The following is a 22,055-nucleotide window of genomic DNA, read 5'->3' as shown; positions in this document are numbered from 1 at the left end:
ACTGCTGCCCGTGTCCTAACTCGCACCAAGTCCCGTTCACCCATCACCCCTGTGCTCACTGCTGCCCGTGTCCTAACTCGCACCAAGCCCCGTTCACCCATCACCCCTGTGCTCACTGCTGCCCGTGTCCTAACTCGCACCAAGTCCCGTTCGTACATCACCCCTGTGCACACTGCTGCCCGTGTCCTAACTCGCACCAAGTCCCGTTCACCCATCACCCCTGTGCTCACTGCTGCCCGTGTCCTAACTCGCACCAAGTCCCGTTCACCCATCCCCCCTGTGCTCACTGCTGCCCGTGTCCTAACTCGCACCAAGTCCCGTTCACCCATCCCCCCTGTGCTCACTGCTGCCCGTGTCCAAACTCGCACCAAGTCCCGTTCACCCATCACCCCTGTGCTCACTGCTGCCCGTGTCCTAACTCGCACCAAGTCCCGTTCGCCCATCACCCCGGTGCTCACTGCTGCCCGTGTCCTAACTCGCACTAAGTCCCGTTCACCCATCACCACTGTGCTCACTGCTGCCCGTGTCCTAACTCGCACCAAGTCCCGTTCACCCATCACCACTGTGCTCACTGCTGCCCATGTCCTAACTCACACCAAGTCCCGTTCACCCATCACCACTGTGCTCACTGCTGCCTGTGTCCTAACTCGCACCAAGTCCCGGTCACCCTTCGCCCCTGTGCTCACTGCTGCCCGTGTCCTAACTCGCACCAAGTCCCGTTCACCCGTCACCACTGTGCTCACTGCTGCCCGTGTCCTAACTCGCACCAAGTCCCGTTCACCCATCAACCCTGTGCTCACTGCTGCCCGTGTCCTAACTCGCACCAAGTCCCGTTCACCCATCACCTCTGTGCTCACTGCTGCCCGTGTCCTAACTCGCACCAAGTCCCTTTCACCCATCCCCCCTGTGCTCACTGCTGCCCGTGTCCTAACTCGCACCAAGTCCCTTTCACACATCCCCCCTGTGCTCACTGCTGCCCGTGTCCTAACTCGCACCAAGTCCCGTTCAACCATCACCCCTGTGCTCACTGCTGCCCGTGTCCTAACTCACACCAAGTCCCGTTCACCCATCACCCCTGTGCTCACTCCGCCGTGTCCTAACTCGCACCAAGTCCCGTTCACCCATCACCACTATGCTCACTGCTGCCCGTGTCCAAACTCGCACCAAGTCCCGTTCACCCATCACCCCTGTGCTCACTGCTGCCCGTGTCCTAACTAGCACCATGTCCCGTTCACCCATCACCCCTGTGCTCACTGCTGCCCGTGTCCTAACTCGCACTACGTCCCGTTCACCCATCACCCCTGTGCTCACTGCCCCGTGTCCTAACTCGCACCAAGTCCTGTTCACCCATCACCCCTGTGCTCACTGCTGCCTGTGTCCTAACTCGCACCAAGTCCCGGTCACCCCTCACCCCTGTGCTCACTGCCGCCCGTGTCCTAACTCGCACCAAGTCCCGTTCACCCATCACCCCTGTGCTCACTGCTCCCCGTGTACTAACTCGCACCAAGTCCCATTCACCCATCACCCCTGTGCTCACTGCTGCCCGTGTCCTAACTCGCACCAAGTCACGTTCACCCATCACCCCTGTGCTCACTGCTGCCCGTGTCCTAACTCGCACCAAGTCCCGTTCGCACATCACCCCTGTGCTCACTGCTGCCCATGTCCTAACTCGCGCCAAGTCCCGTTCACCCATCACCCCTGTGCTCACTGCTGCCCGTGTCGTAACTCGCACCAAGTCCCGTTCACCCATCCCCCCTGTGCTCACTGCTGCCCGTGTCCTAACTCGCACCAAGTCCGGTTCACCCATCCCCCCTGTGCTCACTGCTGCCCGTGTCCAAACTCGCACCAAGTCCCGTTCACCCATCACCCCTGTGCTCACTGCTGCCCGTGTCCTAACTCGCACCAAGTCCCGTTCACCCATCACCCCTGTGCTCACTGCTGCCCGTGTCCTAACTCGCACTAAGTCCCGTTCACCCATCACCACTGTGCTCACTGCTGCCCGTGTCCTAACTCGCACCAAGTCCCGTTCACCCATCACCACTGTGCTCACTGCTGCCCGTGTCCTAACTCACACCAAGTCCCGTTCACCCATCACCACTGTGCTCACTGCTGCCTGTGTCCTAACTCGCACCAAGTCCCGGTCACCCTTCACCCCTGTGCTCACTGCTGCCCGTGTCCTAACTCGCACCAAGTCCCGTTCACCCGTCACCCCTGTGCTCACTGCTGCCCGTGTCCTAACTCGCACCAAGTCCCGTTCACCCATCAACCCTGTGCTCAGTGCTGCCCGTGTCCTAACTCGCACCAAGTCCCGTTCACCCATCACCCCTGTGCTCACTGCTGCCCGTGTCCTAACTCGCACCAAGTCCCTTTCACCCATCCCCCCTGTGCTCACTGCTGCCCGTGTCCTAACTCGCACCAAGTCCCTTTCACACATCCCCCCTGTGCTCACTGCTGCCCGTGTCCTAACTCGCACCAAGTCCCGTTCAACCATCACCCCTGTGCTCACTGCTGCCCGTGTCCTAACTCACACCAAGTCCCGTTCACCCATCACCCCTGTGCTCACTCCGCCGTGTCCTAGCTCGCACCATGTCCCGTTCACCCATCACCACTATGCTCACTGCTGCCCGTGTCCAAACTCGCACAAGTCCCGTTCACCCATCACCCCTGTGCTCACTGCTGCCCGTGTCCTAACTAGCACCAAGTCCCGTTCACCCATCACCCCTGTGCTCACTGCTGCCCGTGTCCTAACTCGCACTACGTCCCGTTCACCCATCACCCCTGTGCTCACTGCCCCGTGTCCTAACTCGCACCAAGTCCTGTTCACCCATCACCCCTGTGCTCACTGCTGCCTGTGTCCTAACTCGCACCAAGTCCCGGTCACCCCTCACCCCTGTGCTCACTGCCGCCCGTGTCCTAACTCGCACCAAGTCCCGTTCACCCATCACCCCTGTGCTCACTGCTGCCCGTGTACTAACTCGCACCAAGTCCCATTCACCCATCACCCCTGTGCTCACTGCTGCCCGTGTCCTAACTCGCACCAAGTCACGTTCACCCATCACCCCTGTGCTCACTGCTGCCCGTGTCCTAACTCGCACCAAGTCCCATTCACCCATCACCCCTGTGCTCACTGCTGCCCGTGTCCTAACTCGCACCAAGTCCCGTTCGCACATCACCCCTGTGCTCACTGCTGCCCATGTCCTAACTCGCGCCAAGTCCCGTTCACCCATCACCCCTGTGCTCACTGCTGCCCGTGTCGTAACTCGCACCAAGTCCCGTTCACCCATCCCCCCTGTGCTCACTGCTGCCCGTGTCCTAACTCGCACCAAGTCCGGTTCACCCATCCCCCCTGTGCTCACTGCTGCCCGTGTCCAAACTCGCACCAAGTCCCCTTCACCCATCACCCCTGTGCTCACTGCTGCCCGTGTCCTAACTCGCACCAAGTCCCGTTCACCCATCACCCCTGTGCTCACTGCTGCCCGTGTCCTAACTCGCACTAAGTCCCGTTCACCCATCACCACTGTGCTCACTGCTGCCCGTGTCCTAACTCGCACCAAGTCCCGTTCACCCATCACCACTGTGCTCACTGCTGCCCGTGTCCTAACTCACACCAAGTCCCGTTCACCCATCACCACTGTGCTCACTGCTGCCTGTGTCCTAACTCGCACCAAGTCCCGGTCACCCTTCACCCCTGTGCTCACTGCTGCCCGTGTCCTAACTCGCACCAAGTCCCGTTCACCCGTCACCCCTGTGCTCACTGCTGCCCGTGTCCTAACTCGCACCAAGTCCCGTTCACCCATCAACCCTGTGCTCACTGCTGCCCGTGTCCTAACTCGCACCAAGTCCCGTTCACCCATCACCCCTGTGCTCACTGCTGCCCGTGTCCTAACTCGCACCAAGTCCCTTTCACCAATCCCCCCTGTGCTCACTGCTGCCCGTGTCCTAACTCGCACCAAGTCCCTTTCACACATCCCCCCTGTGCTCACTGCTGCCCGTGTCCTAACTCGCACCAAGTCCCGTTCAACCATCACCCCTGTGCTCACTCCGCCGTGTCCTAACTCGCACCAAGTCCCGTTCACCCATCACCCCTATGCTCACTGCTGCCCGTGTCCAAACTCGCACCAAGTCCCGTTCACCCATCACCTCTGTGCTCACTGCTGCCCGTGTCCTAACTAGCACCATGTCCCGTTCACCCATCACCCCTGTGCTCACTGCTGCCCGTGTCCTAACTCGCACTACGTCCCGTTCACCATTACCCCTGTGCTCACTGCCCCGTGTCCTAACTCGCACCAAGTCCTGTTCACCCATCACCCCTCTGCTCACTGCTGCCTGTGTCCTAACTCGCACCAAGTCCCGGTCACCCCTCACCCCTGTGCTCACTGCCGCCCGTGTCCTAACTCGCACCAAGTCCCGTTCACCCATCACCCCTGTGCTCACTTCTGCCCGTGTCCTAACTCGCACCAAGTCACGTTCACCCATCATCCCTGTGCTCGCTGCTGCCCGTGTCCTAACTCGCACCAAGTCCCGTTCGCACATCACCCGTGTGCTCACTGCTGCCCATGTCCTAACTCGCGCCAAGTCCCGTTCACCCATCACCCCTGTGCTCACTGCTGCCCGTGTCGTAACTCGCACCAAGTCCCGTTCACCCATCCCCCCTGTGCTCACTGCTGCCCGTGTCCTAACTCGCACCAAGTCCGGTTCACCCATCCCCCCTGTGCTCACTGCTGCCCGTGTCCTAACTCGCACCAAGTCCCGTTCGCATATCACCCCTGTGCTCACTGCTGCCCATGTCCTAACTCGCGCCAAGTCCCGTTCACCCATCACCCCTGTGCTCACTGCTGCCCGTGTCGTAACTCGCACCAAGTCCCGTTCACCCATCCCCCCTGTGCTCACTGCTGCCCGTGTCCTAACTCGCACCAAGTCCGGTTCACCCATCCCCCCTGTGCTCACTGCTGCCCGTGTCCAAACTCGCACCAAATCCCGTTCACCCATCACCCCTGTGCTCACTGCTGCCCGTGTCCTAACTCGCACCAAGTCCCGTTCACCCATCACCCCTGTGCTCACTGCTGCCCGTGTCCTAACTCGCACCAAGTCCCATTCACCCATCACCCCTGTGCTCACTGCTGCCCGTGTCCTAACTCGCACCAAGCCCCGTTCACCCATCACCCCTGTGCTCACTGCTGCCCGTGTCCTAACTCGCACCAAGTCCCGTTCACCCATCCCCCCTGTGCTCACTGCTGCCCGTGTCCTAACTCGCACCAAGTCCCGTTCACCCATCCCCCCTGTGCTCACTGCTGCCCGTGTCCAAACTCGCACCAAGTCCCGTTCACCCATCACCCCTGTCCTCACTGCTGCCCGTGTCCTAACTCGCACCAAGTCCCGTTCACCCATCAGCCCTGTGCTCACTGCCCCGTGTCCTAACTCGCACCAAGTCCCGTTCACCCATCACCCCTGTGCTCACTGCTGCCCGTGTCCTAACTCGCACCAAGTCCCGTTCACCCATCACCCCTGTGCTCACTGCAGCCCGTGTCCTAACTTGCACCAAGTCCCATTCATCCATCACCCCTGTGCTCTCTGCTGCCCGTGTCCTAACTCGCACCAAGTCCCATTCACCCATCACCCCTGTGCTCACTGCTGCGCGTGTCCTAACTCGCACCAAGTCCCGTTCACCCATCACCCCTGTGCTCTCTGCTGCCCGTGTCCTAACTCGCACCGAGTCCCGATCAGCCATCACCCACTGTGCTCACTGCTGCCCGTGTCCTAACTGGCACCAAGTCCCATTCACCCATTCCCCCTGTGCTCACTGCTGCCCGTGTCCTAACTCACACCAAGTCCCGTTCACCCACCACCCCCTCTGCTCGCTGCTGCCCATGTCCTAACTCGCACCAAGTCCCGTTCACCCGTCACCCCTGTGCTCACTGCTGCCCGTGTCCTAACTCACACCAAGTCCCGTTCACCCACCACCCACTGTGCTCGCTGCTGCCCGTGTCCTAACTCGCACCAAGTCTCGTTCACCCATCACCCCTGTGCTCACTGCTGCCTGTGTCCTAACTCGCACCAAGTCCCGGTCACCCATCACCCCTGTGCTGACTGCTGCCCGTTTCCTAACTCGCACCAAGTCCCGATCACCCGTCTCCCCGGTGCTCACTGCTGCCCGTGTCCTAACTCGCACCAAGTCCCGTTCACCCATCACCACTGAGCTCACTGCTGCCCGTGTCCTAACTCACACCAAGTCCCGTTCACCCATCACCACTGTGCTCACTGCTGCCTGTGTCCTAACTCGCACCAAGTCCCGGTCATCCTTCACCCCTGTGCTCACTGCTGCCCGTGTCCTAACTCGCACCAAGTCCCGTTCACCCATCACCCCTGTGCTCACTGCTGCCCGTGTCCTAACTCGCACCAAGTCCCGTTCACCCATCAACCCTGTGCTCACTGCTGCCCGTGTCCTAACTCGCACCAAGTCCCGTTCACCCATCACCCCTGTGCTCACTGCTGCCCGTGTCCTAACTCGCTCCAAGTCCCTTTCACCCATCCCCCCTGTGCTCACTGCTGCCCGTGTCCTAACTCGCACCAAGTCCCTTTCACACATTCCCCCTGTGCTCACTGCTGCCCGTGTCCTAACTCGCACCAAGTCCCGTTCAACCATCACCCCTGTGCTCAGTGCTGCCCGTGTCCTAACTCACACCAAGTCCCGTTCACCCATCACCCCTGAGCTCACTCCGCCGTGTCCTAACTCGCACCAAGTCCCGTTCACCCATCACCCCTATGCTCACTGCTGCCCGTGTCCAAACTCGCACCAAATCCCGTTCACCCATCACCCCTGTGCTCACTGCTGCCCGTGTCCTAACTCGCACTATGTCCCGTTCACCCATCACCCCTGTGCTCACTGCTGCCCGTGTCCTAACTCGCACTACGTCCCGTTCACCCATCACCCCTGTGCTCACTGCCCCGTGTCCTAACTCGCACCAAGTCCCGTTCGCCCATCACCCCTGTGCTCACTGCTGCCTGTGTCCTAACTCGCACCAAGTCCCGGTCACCCCTCACCCCTGTGCTCACTGCCGCCCGTGTCCTAACTCGCACCAAGTCCCGTTCACCCATCACCCCTGTGCTCACTGCTGCCCGTGTCCTAACTCGCACCAAGTCCCATTCACCCATCACCCCTGTGCTCACTGCTGCCCGTGTCCTAACTCGCACCAAGTCACGTTCACCCATCACCCCTGTGCTCACTGCTGCCCGTGTCCTAACTCGCACCAAGTCCCGTTCGCACATCACCCCTGTGCTCACTGCTGCCCATGTCCTAACTCGCACCAAGTCCCGTTCACCCATCACCCCTGTGCTCACTGCTGCCCGTGTCGTAACTCGCACCAAGTCCCGTTCACCCATCCCCCCTGTGCTCACTGCTGCCCGTGTCCAAACTCGCACCAAGTCCCGTTCACCCATCACCCCTGTGCTCACTGCTGCCCGTGTCCTAACTCACACCAAGTCCCGTTCACCCATCAGCCCTGTGCTCACTGCCCCGTGTCCTAACTCGCACCAAGTCCCGTTCACCCATCACCCCTGTGCTCACTGCTGCCCATGTCCTAACTTGCACCAAGTCCCGTTCACCCATCACCCCTGTGCTCACTGCTGCCCGTATCCTCACTCGCACCAAGTCCCGTTCGCCCATCACCCCTGTGCTCTCTGCTGCCCGTGTCCGAACTCGCACCAAGTCCCGTTCACCCATCAGCCCTGTGCTCACTGCCCCGTGTCCTAACTCGCACCAAGTCCCGTTCACCCATCACCCCTGTGCTCACTGCTGCCCATGTCCTAACATGCACCAAGTCCCGTTCACCCATCACCCCTGTGCTCACTGCTGCCCGTATCCTCACTCGCACCAAGTCCCGTTCGCCCATCACCCCTGTGCTCACTGCTGCCCGTGTCCTAACTCGCACCAAGTCCCGTTCACTCATCACCCCCTGTGCTCACTGCTGCCCGTATCCTAAACCGCACCGAGTCCCGATCACCCATCACCCTGTGCTCACTGCTGCCCGTGTCCTAACTCGCACCAAGTCCCGTTCACCCATCCCCCCTGTACTCACTGCTGCCCGTGTCCTAACTCACACCAAGTCCCGTTCACCCACCACCCCTGTGCTCGCTGCTGCCCGTGTCCTAACTCGCACCAAGTCCCGTTCACTCGTCACCCCTGTGCTCACTGCTGCCCGTGTCCTAACTCGCACCAAGTCCCGTTCACCCATCACCCCTGTGCTCACTGCTGCCCGTGTCCTAACTCACACCAAGTCCCGTTCACCCATCACCCCTGTGCTCACTGCCCCGTGTCCTAACTCGCACCAAGTCCCGTTCAACCATCACCCCTGTGCTCACTGCTGCCTGTGTCCTAACTCGCACCAAGTCCCGGTCACCCCTCACCCCTGTACTCACTGCCGCCCGTGTCCTAACTAGCACCATGTCCCGTTCACCCATCACCCCTGTGCTCACTGCTGCCCGTGTCCTAACTCGCACTACGTCCCATTCACCCATCACCCCTGTGCTCACTGCCCCGTGTCCTAACTCGCACCAAGTCCCGTTCACCCATCACCCCTGTGCTCACTGCTGACTGTGTCCTAACTCTCACCAAGTCCCGGTCACCCCTCACCCCTGTGCTCACTGCCGCCCGTGTCCTAACTCGCACCAAGTCCCGTTCACCCATCACCCCTGTGCTCACTGCTGCCCTTGTCCTAACGCGCACCAAGTCCCATTCACCCATCACCCCTGTGCTCACTGCTGCCCGTGTCCTAACTCGCATCAAGTCCCGTTCACCCATCACCCCTGTGCTCACTGCTGCCCGTGTCCTAACTCGCACCAAGTCCCATTCACCCATCACCCCTGTGCTCACTGCTGCCCGTGTCCTAACTCGCACCAATCCCCGTTCACCCATCACCCCTGTGCTCACTGCTGCCCGTGTCCTAACTCGCACCAAGTCCCGTTCGTACATCACCCCTGTGCTCACTGCTGCCCGTGTCCTAACTCGCACCAAGTCCCGTTCACCCATCACCCCTGTGCTCACTGCTGCCCGTGTCCTAACTCGCACCAAGTCCCGTTCACCCATCCCCCCTGTGCTTACTGCTGCCCGTGTCCTAACTCGCACCAAGTCCCGTTCACCCATCCCCCCTGTGCTCACTGCTGCCCGTGTCCACACTCGCACCAAGTCCCGTTCACCCATCACCCCTGTGCTCACTGCTGCCCGTGTCCTAACTCACACCAAGTCCCGTTCACCCATCAGCCCTGTGCTCACTGCCCCGTGTCCTAACTCGCACCAAGTCCCGTTCACCCATCACCTCTGTGCTCACTGCTGCCCGTGTCCTAACTCGCACCAAGTCCCGTTCACCCATCACCCCTGTGCTCACTGCAGCCCGTGTCCTAACTTGCACCAAGTCCCATTCACCCATCACCCCTGTGCTCACTGCTGCCCGTGTCCTAACTCGCACCAAGTCCCGTTCGCCCATCACCCCTGTGCTCTCTGCTCCCCGTGTCCTAACTCGCACCAAGTCCCGTTCACCCATCACGCCTGTGCTCACTGCTGCGCGTGTCCTAACTCGCACCAAGTCCCGTTCACCCATCACCCCTGTGCTCTCTGCTGCCCGTGTCCTAACTCGCACCGAGTCCCGATCACCCATCACCCCCTGTGCTCACTGCTGCCCGTGTCCTAACTCGCACCAAGTCCCGTTCACCCATCCCCCCCTGTGCTCACTGCTGCCCGTGTCCTAACTCACACCAAGTCCCGTTCACCCACCACCCCCTGTGCTCGCTGCTGCCCATGTCCTAACTCGCACCAAGTCCCGTTCACCTGTCACCTCTGTGCTCACTGCTGCCCATGTCCTAACTCACACCAAGTCCCGTTCACCCACCACCCCCCGGTGCTCACTGCTGGCCGTGTCCTAACTCGCACCAAGTCCCGTTCACCCATCACCACTGTGCTCACTGCTGCCTGTGTCCTAACTCGCACCAAGTCCCGGTCACCCTTCACCCCTGTGCTCACTGCCGCCCGTGTCCTAACTCGCACCAAGTCCCGTTCACCCATCACCCCTGTGCTCACTGCCGCCCGTGTCCTAACTCGCACCAAGTCCCATTCACCCATCACCCCTGTGCTCACTGCTGCCCGTGTCCTAACTCGCACCAAGTCACGTTCACCCATCACCCCTGTGCTCACTGCTGCCCGTGTCCTAACTCGCACCAAGTCCCGTTCGCACATCACCCCTGTGCTCACTGCTGCCCATGTCCTAACTCGCACCAAGTCCCGTTCACCCATCACCCCCTGTGCTCACTGCTGCCCGTGTCCAAACTCGCACCAAGTCCCGTTCACCCATCACCCCTGTGCTCACTGCTGCCCGTGTCCTAACTCACACCAAGTCCCGTTCACCCATCAGCCCTGTGCTCACTGCCCCGTGTCCTAACTCGCACCAAGTCCCGTTCACCCATCACCCCTGTGCTCACTGCTGCCCATGTCCTAACTTGCACCAAGTCCCGTTCACCCATCACCCCTGTGCTCACTGCTGCCCGTATCCTCACTCGCACCAAGGCCCGTTCGCCCATCACCCCTGTGCTCTCTGCTGCCCGTGTCCGAACTCGCACCAAGTCCCGTTCACCCATCACCCCTGTGCTCACTGCTGCCCGTGTCCTAACTCACACCAAGTCCCGTTCACCCATCAGCCCTATGCTCACTGCCCCGTGTCCTAACTCGCACCAAGTCCCGTTCACCCATCACCCCTGTGCTCACTGCTGCCCATGTCCTAACTTGCACCAAGTCCCGTTCACCCATCACCCCTGTGCTCACTGCTGCCCGTGTCCTCACTCGCACCAAGTCCCGTTCGCCCATCACCCCTGTGCTCACTGCTGCCCGTGTCCTAACTCGCACCAAGTCCCGTTCACTCATCACCCCCTGTGCTCACTGCTGCCCGTATCCTAAACCGCACCGAGTCCCGATCACCCATCACCCTGTGCTCACTGCTGCCCGTGTCCTAACTCGCACCAAGTCCCGTTCACCCATCCCCCCTGTACTCACTGCTGCCCGTGTTCTAACTCACACCAAGTCCCGTTCACCCACCACCCCTGTGCTCGCTGCTGCCCGTGTCCTAACTCGCACCAAGTCCCGTTCACTCGTCACCCCTGTGCTCACTGCTGCCCGTGTCCTAACTCACACCAAGTCCCGTTCACCCATCACCCCTGTGCTCACTGCCCCGTGTCCTAACTCGCACCAAGTCCCGTTCACCCATCACCCCTGTGCTCACTGCTGCCTGTGTCCTAACTCGCACCAAGTCCCGGTCACCCCTCACCCCTGTGCTCACTGCCGCCCGTGTCCTAACTAGCACCATGTCCCGTTCACCCATCACCCCTGTGCTCACTGCTGCCCGTGTCCTAACTCGCACTACGTCCCATTCACCCATCACCCCTGTGCTCACTGCCCCGTGTCCTAACTCGCACCAAGTCCCGTTCACCCATCACCCATGTGCTCACTGCTGACTGTGTCCTAACTCTCACCAAGTCCCGGTCACCCCTCACCCCTGTGCTCACTGCCGCCCGTGTCCTAACTCGCACCAAGTCCCGTTCACCCATCACCCCTGTGCTCACTGCTGCCCGTGTCCTAACGCGCACCAAGTCCCATTCACCCATCACCCCTGTGCTCACTGCTGCCCGTGTCCTAACTCGCACCAAGTCCCGTTCACCCATCACCCCTGTGCTCACTGCTGCCCGTGTCCTAACTCGCACCAAGTCCCATTCACCCATCACCCCTGTGCTCACTGCTGCCCGTGTCCTAACTCGCACCAATCCCCGTTCACCCATCACCCCTGTGCTCACTGCTGCCCGTGTCCTAACTCGCACCAAGTCCCGTTCGTACATCACCCCTGTGCTCACTGCTGCCTGTGTCCTAACTCGCACCAAGTCCCGTTCACCCATCACCCCTGTGCTCACTGCTGCCCGTGTCCTAACTCGCACCAAGTCCCGTTCACCCATCCCCCCTGTGCTTACTGCTGCCCGTGTCCTAACTCGCACCAAGTCCCGTTCACCCATCCCCCCTGTGCTCACTGCTGCCCGTGTCCAAACTCGCACCAAGTCCCGTTCACCCATCACCCCTGTGCTCACTGCTGCCCGTGTCCTAACTCACACCAAGTCCCGTTCACCCATCAGCCCTGTGCTCACTGCCCCGTGTCCTAACTCGCACCAAGTCCCATTCACCCATCACCTCTGTGCTCACTGCTGCCCGTGTCCTAACTCGCAACAAGTCCCGTTCACCCATCACCCCTGTGCTCACTGCAGCACGTGTCCTAACTTGCACCAAGTCCCATTCACCCATCACCCCTGTGCTCACTGCTGCCCGTGTCCTAACTCGCACCAAGTCCCGTTCGCCCATCACCCCTGTGCTCTCTGCTCCCCGTGTCCTAACTCGCACCAAGTCCCGTTCACCCATCACGCCTGTGCTCACTGCTGCGCGTGTCCTAACTCGCACCAAGTCCCGTTCACCCATCACCCCTGTGCTCTCTGCTGCCCGTGTCCTAACTCGCACCGAGTCCCGATCACCCATCACCCCCTGTGCTCACTGCTGCCCGTGTCCTAACTCGCACCAAGTCCCGTTCACCCATCCCCCCTGTGCTCACTGCTGCCCGTGTCCTAACTCACACCAAGTCCCGTTCACCCACCACCCCCTGTGCTCGCTGCTGCCCATGTCCTAACTCGCACCAAGTCCCGTTCACCTGTCACCTCTGTGCTCACTGCTGCCCATGTCCTAACTCACACCAAGTCCCGTTCACCCACCACCCCCGGTGCTCACTGCTGGCCGTGTCCTAACTCGCACCAAGTCCCGTTCACCCATCACCACTGTGCTCACTGCTGCCTGTGTCCGAACTCGCACCAAGTCCCGGTCACCCTTCACCCCTGTGCTCACTGCTGCCCGTGTCCTAACTCGCACCAAGTCCCGTTCACCCATCACCCCTGTGCTCACTGCTGCCCGTGTCCTAACTCGCACCATGTCCCGTTCGCACATCACCCCTGTGCTCACTGCTGCCCGTGTCCTAACTCGCACCAAGTCCCGTTCGCCGATCACCCCTGTGCTCACTGCTGCCCGTGTCCTATCTCGCATCAAGTCCCGGTCACCCATCACCCCTGTGCTCACTGCTGCCCGTGTCCTAACTCGCACCAAGTCCCGTTCACCCATCACCCCTGTGCTCACTGCTGCCCGTGTCCTAACTCGCACCAAGTCCCGTTCACCCATCCCCCCTGTGCTCACTGCTGCCCGTGTCCTAACTCGCAACAAGTCCCTTTCACCCATCCCCCCTGTGCTCACTGCTGCCTGTGTCCTAACTCGCACCAAGTCCCGTTCACCCATCACCCCTGTGCTCACTGCTGCCCGTGTCCTAACTCGCACCAAGTCCCGTTCAACCATCACCCCTGTGCTCACTGCTGCCCGTGTCCAAACTCGCACCAAGTCCCGTTCACCCATCACCCCTGTGCTCACTGCTGCCCATGTCCTAACTGGCACCAAGTGCCGTTCACCCATCACCCCTGTGCTCACTGCTGCCCGTGTCCTAACTTGCACCAAGTCCCTTTCGCCGATCACCCCTGTGCTCACTGCTGCCCGTGTCCTAACTCGCACCAAGTCCCGGTCACCCATCACCCCTGTGCTCACTGCTGCCCGTGTTCTAACTCGCACCAAGTCTCGTTCACCTATCACCCCTGTGCTCACGGCTGCCCGTGTCCTAACTCGCACCAAGTCCCGTTCACCCATCCCCCCTGTGCTCACTGCTGCCCGTGTCCTAACTCGCACCAAGTCCCGTTCGCCCATCACCCCTGTGCTCACTGCTGCCCGTGTCCTAACTCACACCAAGTCTCGTTCACCCATCACGCCTGTGCTCACTGCTGCCTGTGTCCTATCTCGCACCAAGTCCCGTTCACCCATCACCCCTGTGCTCACTGCTGCCCGTGTCCTAACTCGCACCATGTCCCGTTCGCACATCACCCCTGTGCTCACTGCTGCCCGTGTCCTAACTCGCACCAAGTCCCGTTCGCCGATCACCCCTGTGCTCACTGTTGCCCGTGTCCTAACTCGCACCAAGTCCCGTTCACCCATCACCCCTGTGCTCACTGCTGCCCGTGTCCTAACTCGCACCATGTCCCGTTCACCCATCACCTCTGTGCTCACTGCTGCCCGTGTCCTAACTCGCACCAAGTCCCGTTCACCCATCCCCCCTGTGCTCACTGCTGCCCGTGTCCTAACTCGCACCAACTCCCTTTCACACATCCCCCCTGTGCTCACTGCTGCCCGTGTCCTAACTCGCACCAAGTCCCGTTCACCCATCACCCCTGTGCTCACTGCTGCCCGTGTCCTAACTCACACCAAGTCCCGTTCACCCATCACCCCTGTGCTCACTGCGCCGTGTCCTAACTCGCACCAAGTCCCGTTCACCCATCCCCCCTGTGCTCACTGCTGCCCGTGTCCTAACTCGCACCAAGTCCCGTTCACCCATCACCCCTGTGCTCACTGCTGCCCGTGTCCTAACTCGCACCAAGTCCCGTTCACCCATCACCCCTGTGCTCACTGCTGCCCGTGTCCAAACTCGCACCAAGTCCCGTTCACCCATCACCCCTGTGCTCACTGCTGCCCCTGTCCTAACTAGCACCAAGTCCCGTTCACCCATCACCCCTGTGCTCACTGCTGCCCGTGTCCTAACTTGCACCAAGTCCCGTTCGCCGATCACCCCTGTGCTCACTGCTGCCCGTGTCCTAGCTCGCACCAAGTCCCGGTCACCCATCACCCCTGTGCTCACTGCTGCCCGTGTCCTAACTCGCACCAAGTCCCGTTCACCCATCACCCCTGTGCTCACGGCTGCCCGTGTCCTAACTCGCACCAAGTCCCGTTCACCCATCCCCCCTGTGCTCACTGCTGCCCGTGTCCTAACTCGCACCAAGTCCCGTTCGCCCATCACCCCTGTGCTCACTGCTGCCCGTGTCCTAACTCACACCAAGTCTCGTTCACCCATCACGCCTGTGCTCACTGCTGCCTGTGTCCTATCTCGCACCAAGTCCCGTTCACCCATCACCCCTGTGCTCACTGCTGCCCGTGTCCTAACTCGCACCATGTCCCGTTCGCACATCACCCCTGTGCTCACTGCTGCCCGTGTCCTAACTCGCACCAAGTCCCGTTCGCCGATCACCCCTGTGCTCACTGTTGCCCGTGTCCTAACTCGCACCAAGTCCCGGTCACCCATCACCCCTGTGCTCACTGCTGCCCGTGTCCTAACTCGCACCATGTCCCGTTCACCCATCACCTCTGTGCTCACTGCTGCCCGTGTCCTAACTCGCACCAAGTCCCGTTCACCCATCCCCCCTGTGCTCACTGCTGCCCGTGTCCTAACTCGCACCAAGTCCCTTTCACACATCCCCCCTGTGCTCACTGCTGCCCGTGTCCTAACTCGCACCAAGTCCCGTTCACCCATCACCCCTGTGCTCACTGCTGCCCGTGTCCTAACTCACACCAAGTCCCGTTCACCCATCACCCCTGTGCTCACTGCGCCGTGTCCTAACTCGCACCAAGTCCCGTTCACCCATCACCCCTATGCTCACTGCTGCCCGTGTCCAAACTCGCACCAAGTCCCGTTCACCCATCACCCCTGTGCTCACTGCTGCCCGTGTCCTAACTAGCACCATGTCCCGTTCACCCATCACCCCTGTGCTCACTGCTGCCCGTGTCCTAACTCGCACTACGTCCCGTTCACCCATCACCCCTGTGCTCACTGCCCCGTGTCCTAACTCGCACCAAGTCCCGTTCACCCATCACCCCTGTGCTCACTGCTGCCTGTGTCCTAACTCTCACCAAGTCCCGGTCTCCCCTCACCCCTGTGCTCACTGCCGCCCGTGTCCTAACTCGCACCAAGTCCCGTTCACCCATCACCCCTGTGCTCACTGCTGCCCGTGTCCTAACGCGCACCAAGTCCCATTCACCCATCACCCCTGTGCTCACTGCTGCCCGTGTCCTAACTCGCACCAAGTCTCGTTCACCCATGACCCCTGTGCTCACTGCTGCCCGTGTCCTAACTCGCACCAAGTCCCGTTCGCACATCACCCCTGTGCTCACTGCTGCCCATGTCCTAACTCGCACCAAGTCCCGTTCACCCATCACCCCTGTGCTCACTGCTGCCCGTGTCGTAACTCGCACCGAGTCCCGTTCACCCATCCCCCCTGTGCTCACTGCTGCCCGTGTCCTAACTCGCACCAAGTCCCGTTCACCCATCCCCCCTGTGCTCACTGCTGCCCGTGTCCAAACTCGCACCAAGTCCCGTTCACCCATCACCCCTGTGCTCACTGCTGCCCGTGTCCTAACTCGCACCAAGTCCCGTTCACCCATCACCCCTGTGCTCACTGCTGCCCGTGTCCAAACTCGCACCAAGTCCCGTTCACCCATCACCCCTGTGCTCACTGCTGCCCATGTCCTAACTAGCACCAAGTCCCGTTCACCCATCACCCCTGTGCTCACTGCTACCCGTGTCCTAACTTGCACCAAGTCCCGTTCGCCGATCACCCCTGTGCTCACTGCTGCCCGTGTCCTAACTCGCACCAAGTCCCGGTCACCCATCACCCCTGTGCTCACTGCTGCCCGTGTCCTAACTCGCACCAAGTCCCGTTCACCCATCACCCCTGTGCTCACTGCTGCCCGTGTCCTAACTTGCACCAAGTCCCGTTCACCCATCACCCCTGTGCTCACTGCTGCCCGTGTCCTAACTCGCACCAAGTCCCGTTCGCCCATCACCCCTGTGCTCTCTGCTGCCCGTGTCCTAACTCGCACCAAGTCCCGTTCACCCATCCCCCCTGTACTCACTGCTGCCCGTGTCCGAACTCACAACAGGTCCCGTTCACCCACCACCCCTGTGCTCGCTGCTGCCCGTGTCCTAACTCGCACCAAGTCCCGTTCACTCGTCACCCCTGTGCTCACTGCTGCCTGTGTCCTAACTCGCACCAAGTCCCGTTCACCCATCACCCCTGTGCTCACTGCTGCCCGTGTCATAACTCACACCAAGTTCCGTTCACCCATCACCCCTGTGCTAACTGCCCCGTGTCCTAACTCGCACCATGTCCCGTTCACCCATCACCTCTGTGCTCACTGCTGCCCGTGTCCTAACTCGCACCAAGTCCCGTTCACCCATCCCCCCTGTGCTCACTGCTGCCCGTGTCCTAACTCGCACCAAGTCCCTTTCACACATCCCCCCTGTGCTCACTGCTGCCCGTGTCCTAACTCGCACCAAGTCCCGTTCACCCATCACCCCTGTGCTCACTGCTGCCCGTGTCCTAACTCACACCAAGTCCCGTTCACCCATCACCCCTGTGCTCACTGCGCCGTGTCCTAACTCGCACCAAGTCCCGTTCACCCATCCCCCCTTTGCTCACTGCTGCCCGTGTCCTAACTCGCACCAAGTCCCGTTCAACCATCACCCCTGTGCTCACTGCTGCCCGTGTCCTAACTCGCACCAAGTCCCGTTCACCCATCACCCCTGTGCTCACTGCTGCCCATGTCCTAACTAGCACCAAGTCCCGTTCACCCATCACCCCTGTGCTCACTGCTGCCCGTGTCCTAACTTGCACCAAGTCCCGTTCGCCGATCACCCCTGTGCTCACTGCTGCCCGTGTCCTAACTCGCACCAAGTCCCGGTCACCCATCACCCCTGTGCTCACTGCTGCCCGTGTCCTAACTCGCACCAATTCCCGTTCACCCATCACCCCTGTGCTCACGGCTGCCCGTGTCCTAACTCGCACCAAGTCCCGTTCACCCATCCCCCCTGTGCTCACTGCTGCCCATGTCCTAACTCGCACCAAGTCCCGTTCGCCCATCACCCCTGTGCTCACTGCTGCCCGTGTCCTAACTCACACCAAGTCTCGATCACCCATCACGCCTGTGCTCACTGCTGCCTGTGTCCTATCTCGCACCAAGTCCCGTTCACCCATCACCCCTGTGCTCACTGCTGCCCGTGTCCTAACTCGCACCATGTCCCGTTCGCACATCACCCCTGTGCTCACTGCTGCCCGTGTCCTAACTCGCACCAAGTCCCGTTCGCCGATCACCCCTGTGCTCACTGTTGCCCGTGTCCTAACTCGCACCAAGTCCCGGTCACCCATCACCCCTGTGCTCACTGCTGCCCGTGTCCTAACTCGCACCATGTCCCGTTCACCCATCACCTCTGTGCTCACTGCTGTCCGTGTCCTAACTCGCACCAAGTCCCGTTCACCCATCCCCCCTGTGCTCACTGCTGCCCGTGTCCTAACTCGCACCAACTCCCTTTCACACATCCCCCCTGTGCTCACTGCTGCCCGTGTCCTAACTCGCACCAAGTCCCGTTCACCCATCACCCCTGTGCTCACTGCTGCCCGTGTCCTAACTCACACCAAGTCCCGTTCACCCATCACCCCTGTGCTCACTGCGCCGTGTCCTAACTCGCACCAAGTCCCGTTCACCCATCCCCCCTGTGCTCACTGCTGCCCGTGTCCTAACTCGCACCAAGTCCCGTTCACCCATCACCCCTGTGCTCACTGCTGCCCGTGTCCTAACTCGCACCAAGTCCCGTTCACCCATCACCCCTGTGCTCACTGCTGCCCGTGTCCAAACTCGCACCAAGTCCCGTTCACCCATCACCCCTGTGCTCACTGCTGCCCCTGTCCTAACTAGCACCAAGTCCCGTTCACCCATCACCCCTGTGCTCACTGCTGCCCGTGTCCTAACTTGCACCAAGTCCCGTTCGCCGATCACCCCTGTGCTCACTGCTGCCCGTGTCCTAGCTCGCACCAAGTCCCGGTCACCCATCACCCCTGTGCTCACTGCTGCCCGTGTCCTAACTCGCACCAAGTCCCGTTCACCCATCACCCCTGTGCTCACGGCTGCCCGTGTCCTAACTCGCACCAAGTCCCGTTCACCCATCCCCCCTGTGCTCACTGCTGCCCGTGTCCTAACTCGCACCAAGTCCCGTTCGCCCATCACCCCTGTGCTCACTGCTGCCCGTGTCCTAACTCACACCAAGTCTCGTTCACCCATCACGCCTGTGCTCACTGCTGCCTGTGTCCTATCTCGCACCAAGTCCCGTTCACCCATCACCCCTGTGCTCACTGCTGCCCGTGTCCTAACTCGCACCATGTCCCGTTCGCACATCACCCCTGTGCTCACTGCTGCCCGTGTCCTAACTCGCACCAAGTCCCGTTCGCCGATCACCCCTGTGCTCACTGTTGCCCGTGTCCTAAATCGCACCAAGTCCCGGTCACCCATCACCCCTGTGCTCACTGCTGCCCGTGTCCTAACTCGCACCATGTCCCGTTCACCCATCACCTCTGTGCTCACTGCTGCCCGTGTCCTAACTCGCACCAAGTCCCGTTCACCCATCCCCCCTGTGCTCACTGCTGCCCGTGTCCTAACTCGCACCAAGTCCCTTTCACACATCCCCCCTGTGCTCACTGCTGCCCGTGTCCTAACTCGCACCAAGTCCCGTTCACCCATCACCCCTGTGCTCACTGCTGCCCGTGTCCTAACTCACACCAAGTCCCGTTCACCCATCACCCCTGTGCTCACTGCGCCGTGTCCTAACTCGCACCAAGTCCCGTTCACCCATCACCCCTATGCTCACTGCTGCCCGTGTCCAAACTCGCACCAAGTCCCGTTCACCCATCACCCCTGTGCTCACTGCTGCCCGTGTCCTAACTAGCACCATGTCCCGTTCACCCATCACCCCTGTGCTCACTGCTGCCCGTGTCCTAACTCGCACTACGTCCCGTTCACCCATCACCCCTGTGCTCACTGCCCCGTGTCCTAACTCGCACCAAGTCCCGTTCACCCATCACCCCTGTGCTCACTGCTGCCTGTGTCCTAACTCTCACCAAGTCCCGGTCACCCCTCACCCCTGTGCTCACTGCCGCCCGTGTCCTAACTCGCACCAAGTCCCGTTCACCCATCACCCCTGTGCTCACTGCTGCCCGTGTCCTAACGCGCACCAAGTCCCATTCACCCATCACCCCTGTGCTCACTGCTGCCCGTGTCCTAACTCGCACCAAGTCTCGTTCACCCATGACCCCTGTGCTCACTGCTGCCCGTGTCCTAACTCGCACCAAGTCCCGTTCGCACATCACCCCTGTGCTCACTGCTGCCCATGTCCTAACTCGCACCAAGTCCCGTTCACCCATCACCCCTGTGCTCACTGCTGCCCGTGTCGTAACTCGCACCGAGTCCCGTTCACCCATCCCCCCTGTGCTCACTGCTGCCCGTGTCCTAACTCGCACCAAGTCCCGTTCACCCATCCCCCCTGTGCTCACTGCTGCCCGTGTCCAAACTCGCACCAAGTCCCGTTCACCCATCAACCCTGTGCTCACTGCTGCCCGTGTCCTAACTCGCACCAAGTCCCGTTCACCCATCACCCCTGTGCTCACTGCTGCCCGTGTCCAAACTCGCACCAAGTCCCGTTCACCCATCACCCCTGTGCTCACTGCTGCCCATGTCCTAACTAGCACCTAGTCCCGTTCACCCATCACCCCTGTGCTCACTGCTACCCGTGTCCTAACTTGCACCAAGTCCCGTTCGCCGATCACCCCTGTGCTCACTGCTGCCCGTGTCCTAACTCGCACCAAGTCCCGGTCACCCATCACCCCTGTGCTCACTGCTGCCCGTGTCCTAACTCGCACCAAGTCCCGTTCACCCATCACCCCTGTGCTCACTGCTGCCCGTGTCCTAACTTGCACCAAGTCCCGTTCACCCATCACCCCTGTGCTCACTGCTGCCCGTGTCCTAACTCGCACCAAGTCCCGTTCGCCCATCACCCCTGTGCTCTCTGCTGCCCGTGTCCTAACTCGCACCAAGTCCCGTTCACCCATCCCCCCTGTACTCACTGCTGCCCGTGTCCGAACTCACAACAGGTCCCGTTCACCCACCACCCCTGTGCTCGCTGCTGCCCGTGTCCTAACTCGCACCAAGTCCCGTTCACTCGTCACCCCTGTGCTCACTGCTGCCTGTGTCCTAACTCGCACCAAGTCCCGTTCACCCATCACCCCTGTGCTCACTGCTGCCCGTGTCTTAACTCACACCAAGTTCCGTTCACCCATCACCCCTGTGCTAACTGCCCCGTGTCCTAACTCGCACCATGTCCCGTTCACCCATCACCTCTGTGCTCACTGCTGCCCGTGTCCTAACTCGCACCAAGTCCCGTTCACCCATCCCCCCTGTGCTCACTGCTGCCCGTGTCCTAACTCGCACCAAGTCCCTTTCACACATCCCCCCTGTGCTCACTGCTGCCCGTGTCCTAACTCGCACCAAGTCCCGTTCACCCATCACCCCTGTGCTCACTGCTGCCCGTGTCCTAACTCACACCAAGTCCCGTTCACCCATCACCCCTGTGCTCACTGCGCCGTGTCCTAACTCGCACCAAGTCCCGTTCACCCATCCCCCCTTTGCTCACTGCTGCCCGTGTCCTAACTCGCACCAAGTCCCGTTCAACCATCACCCCTGTGCTCACTGCTGCCCGTGTCCTAACTCGCACCAAGTCCCGTTCACCCATCACCCCTGTGCTCACTGCTGCCCGTGTCCAAACTCGCACCAAGTCCCGTTCACCCATCACCCCTGTGCTCACTGCTGCCCATGTCCTAACTAGCACCAAGTCCCGTTCACCCATCACCCCTGTGCTCACTGCTGCCCGTGTCCTAACTTGCACCAAGTCCCGTTCGCCGATCACCCCTGTGCTCACTGCTGCCCGTGTCCTAACTCGCACCAAGTCCCGGTCACCCATCACCCCTGTGCTCACTGCTGCCCGTGTCCTAACTCGCACCAATTCCCGTTCACCCATCACCCCTGTGCTCACGGCTGCCCGTGTCCTAACTCGCACCAAGTCCCGTTCACCCATCCCCCCTGTGCTCACTGCTGCCCATGTCCTAACTCGCACCAAGTCCCGTTCGCCCATCACCCCTGTGCTCACTGCTGCCCGTGTCCTAACTCACACCAAGTCTCGATCACCCATCACGCCTGTGCTCACTGCTGCCTGTGTCCTATCTCGCACCAAGTCCCGTTCACCCAT

Source organism: Somniosus microcephalus, chromosome 11 (genome assembly GCF_052327205.1).
Source record: "Somniosus microcephalus isolate GS21.2 chromosome 11, FLI_Smic_1.0, whole genome shotgun sequence".
Classification (NCBI taxonomy): Eukaryota; Metazoa; Chordata; class Chondrichthyes; order Squaliformes; family Somniosidae; genus Somniosus; species Somniosus microcephalus.
This window is presented reverse-complemented; position numbering follows the sequence as displayed.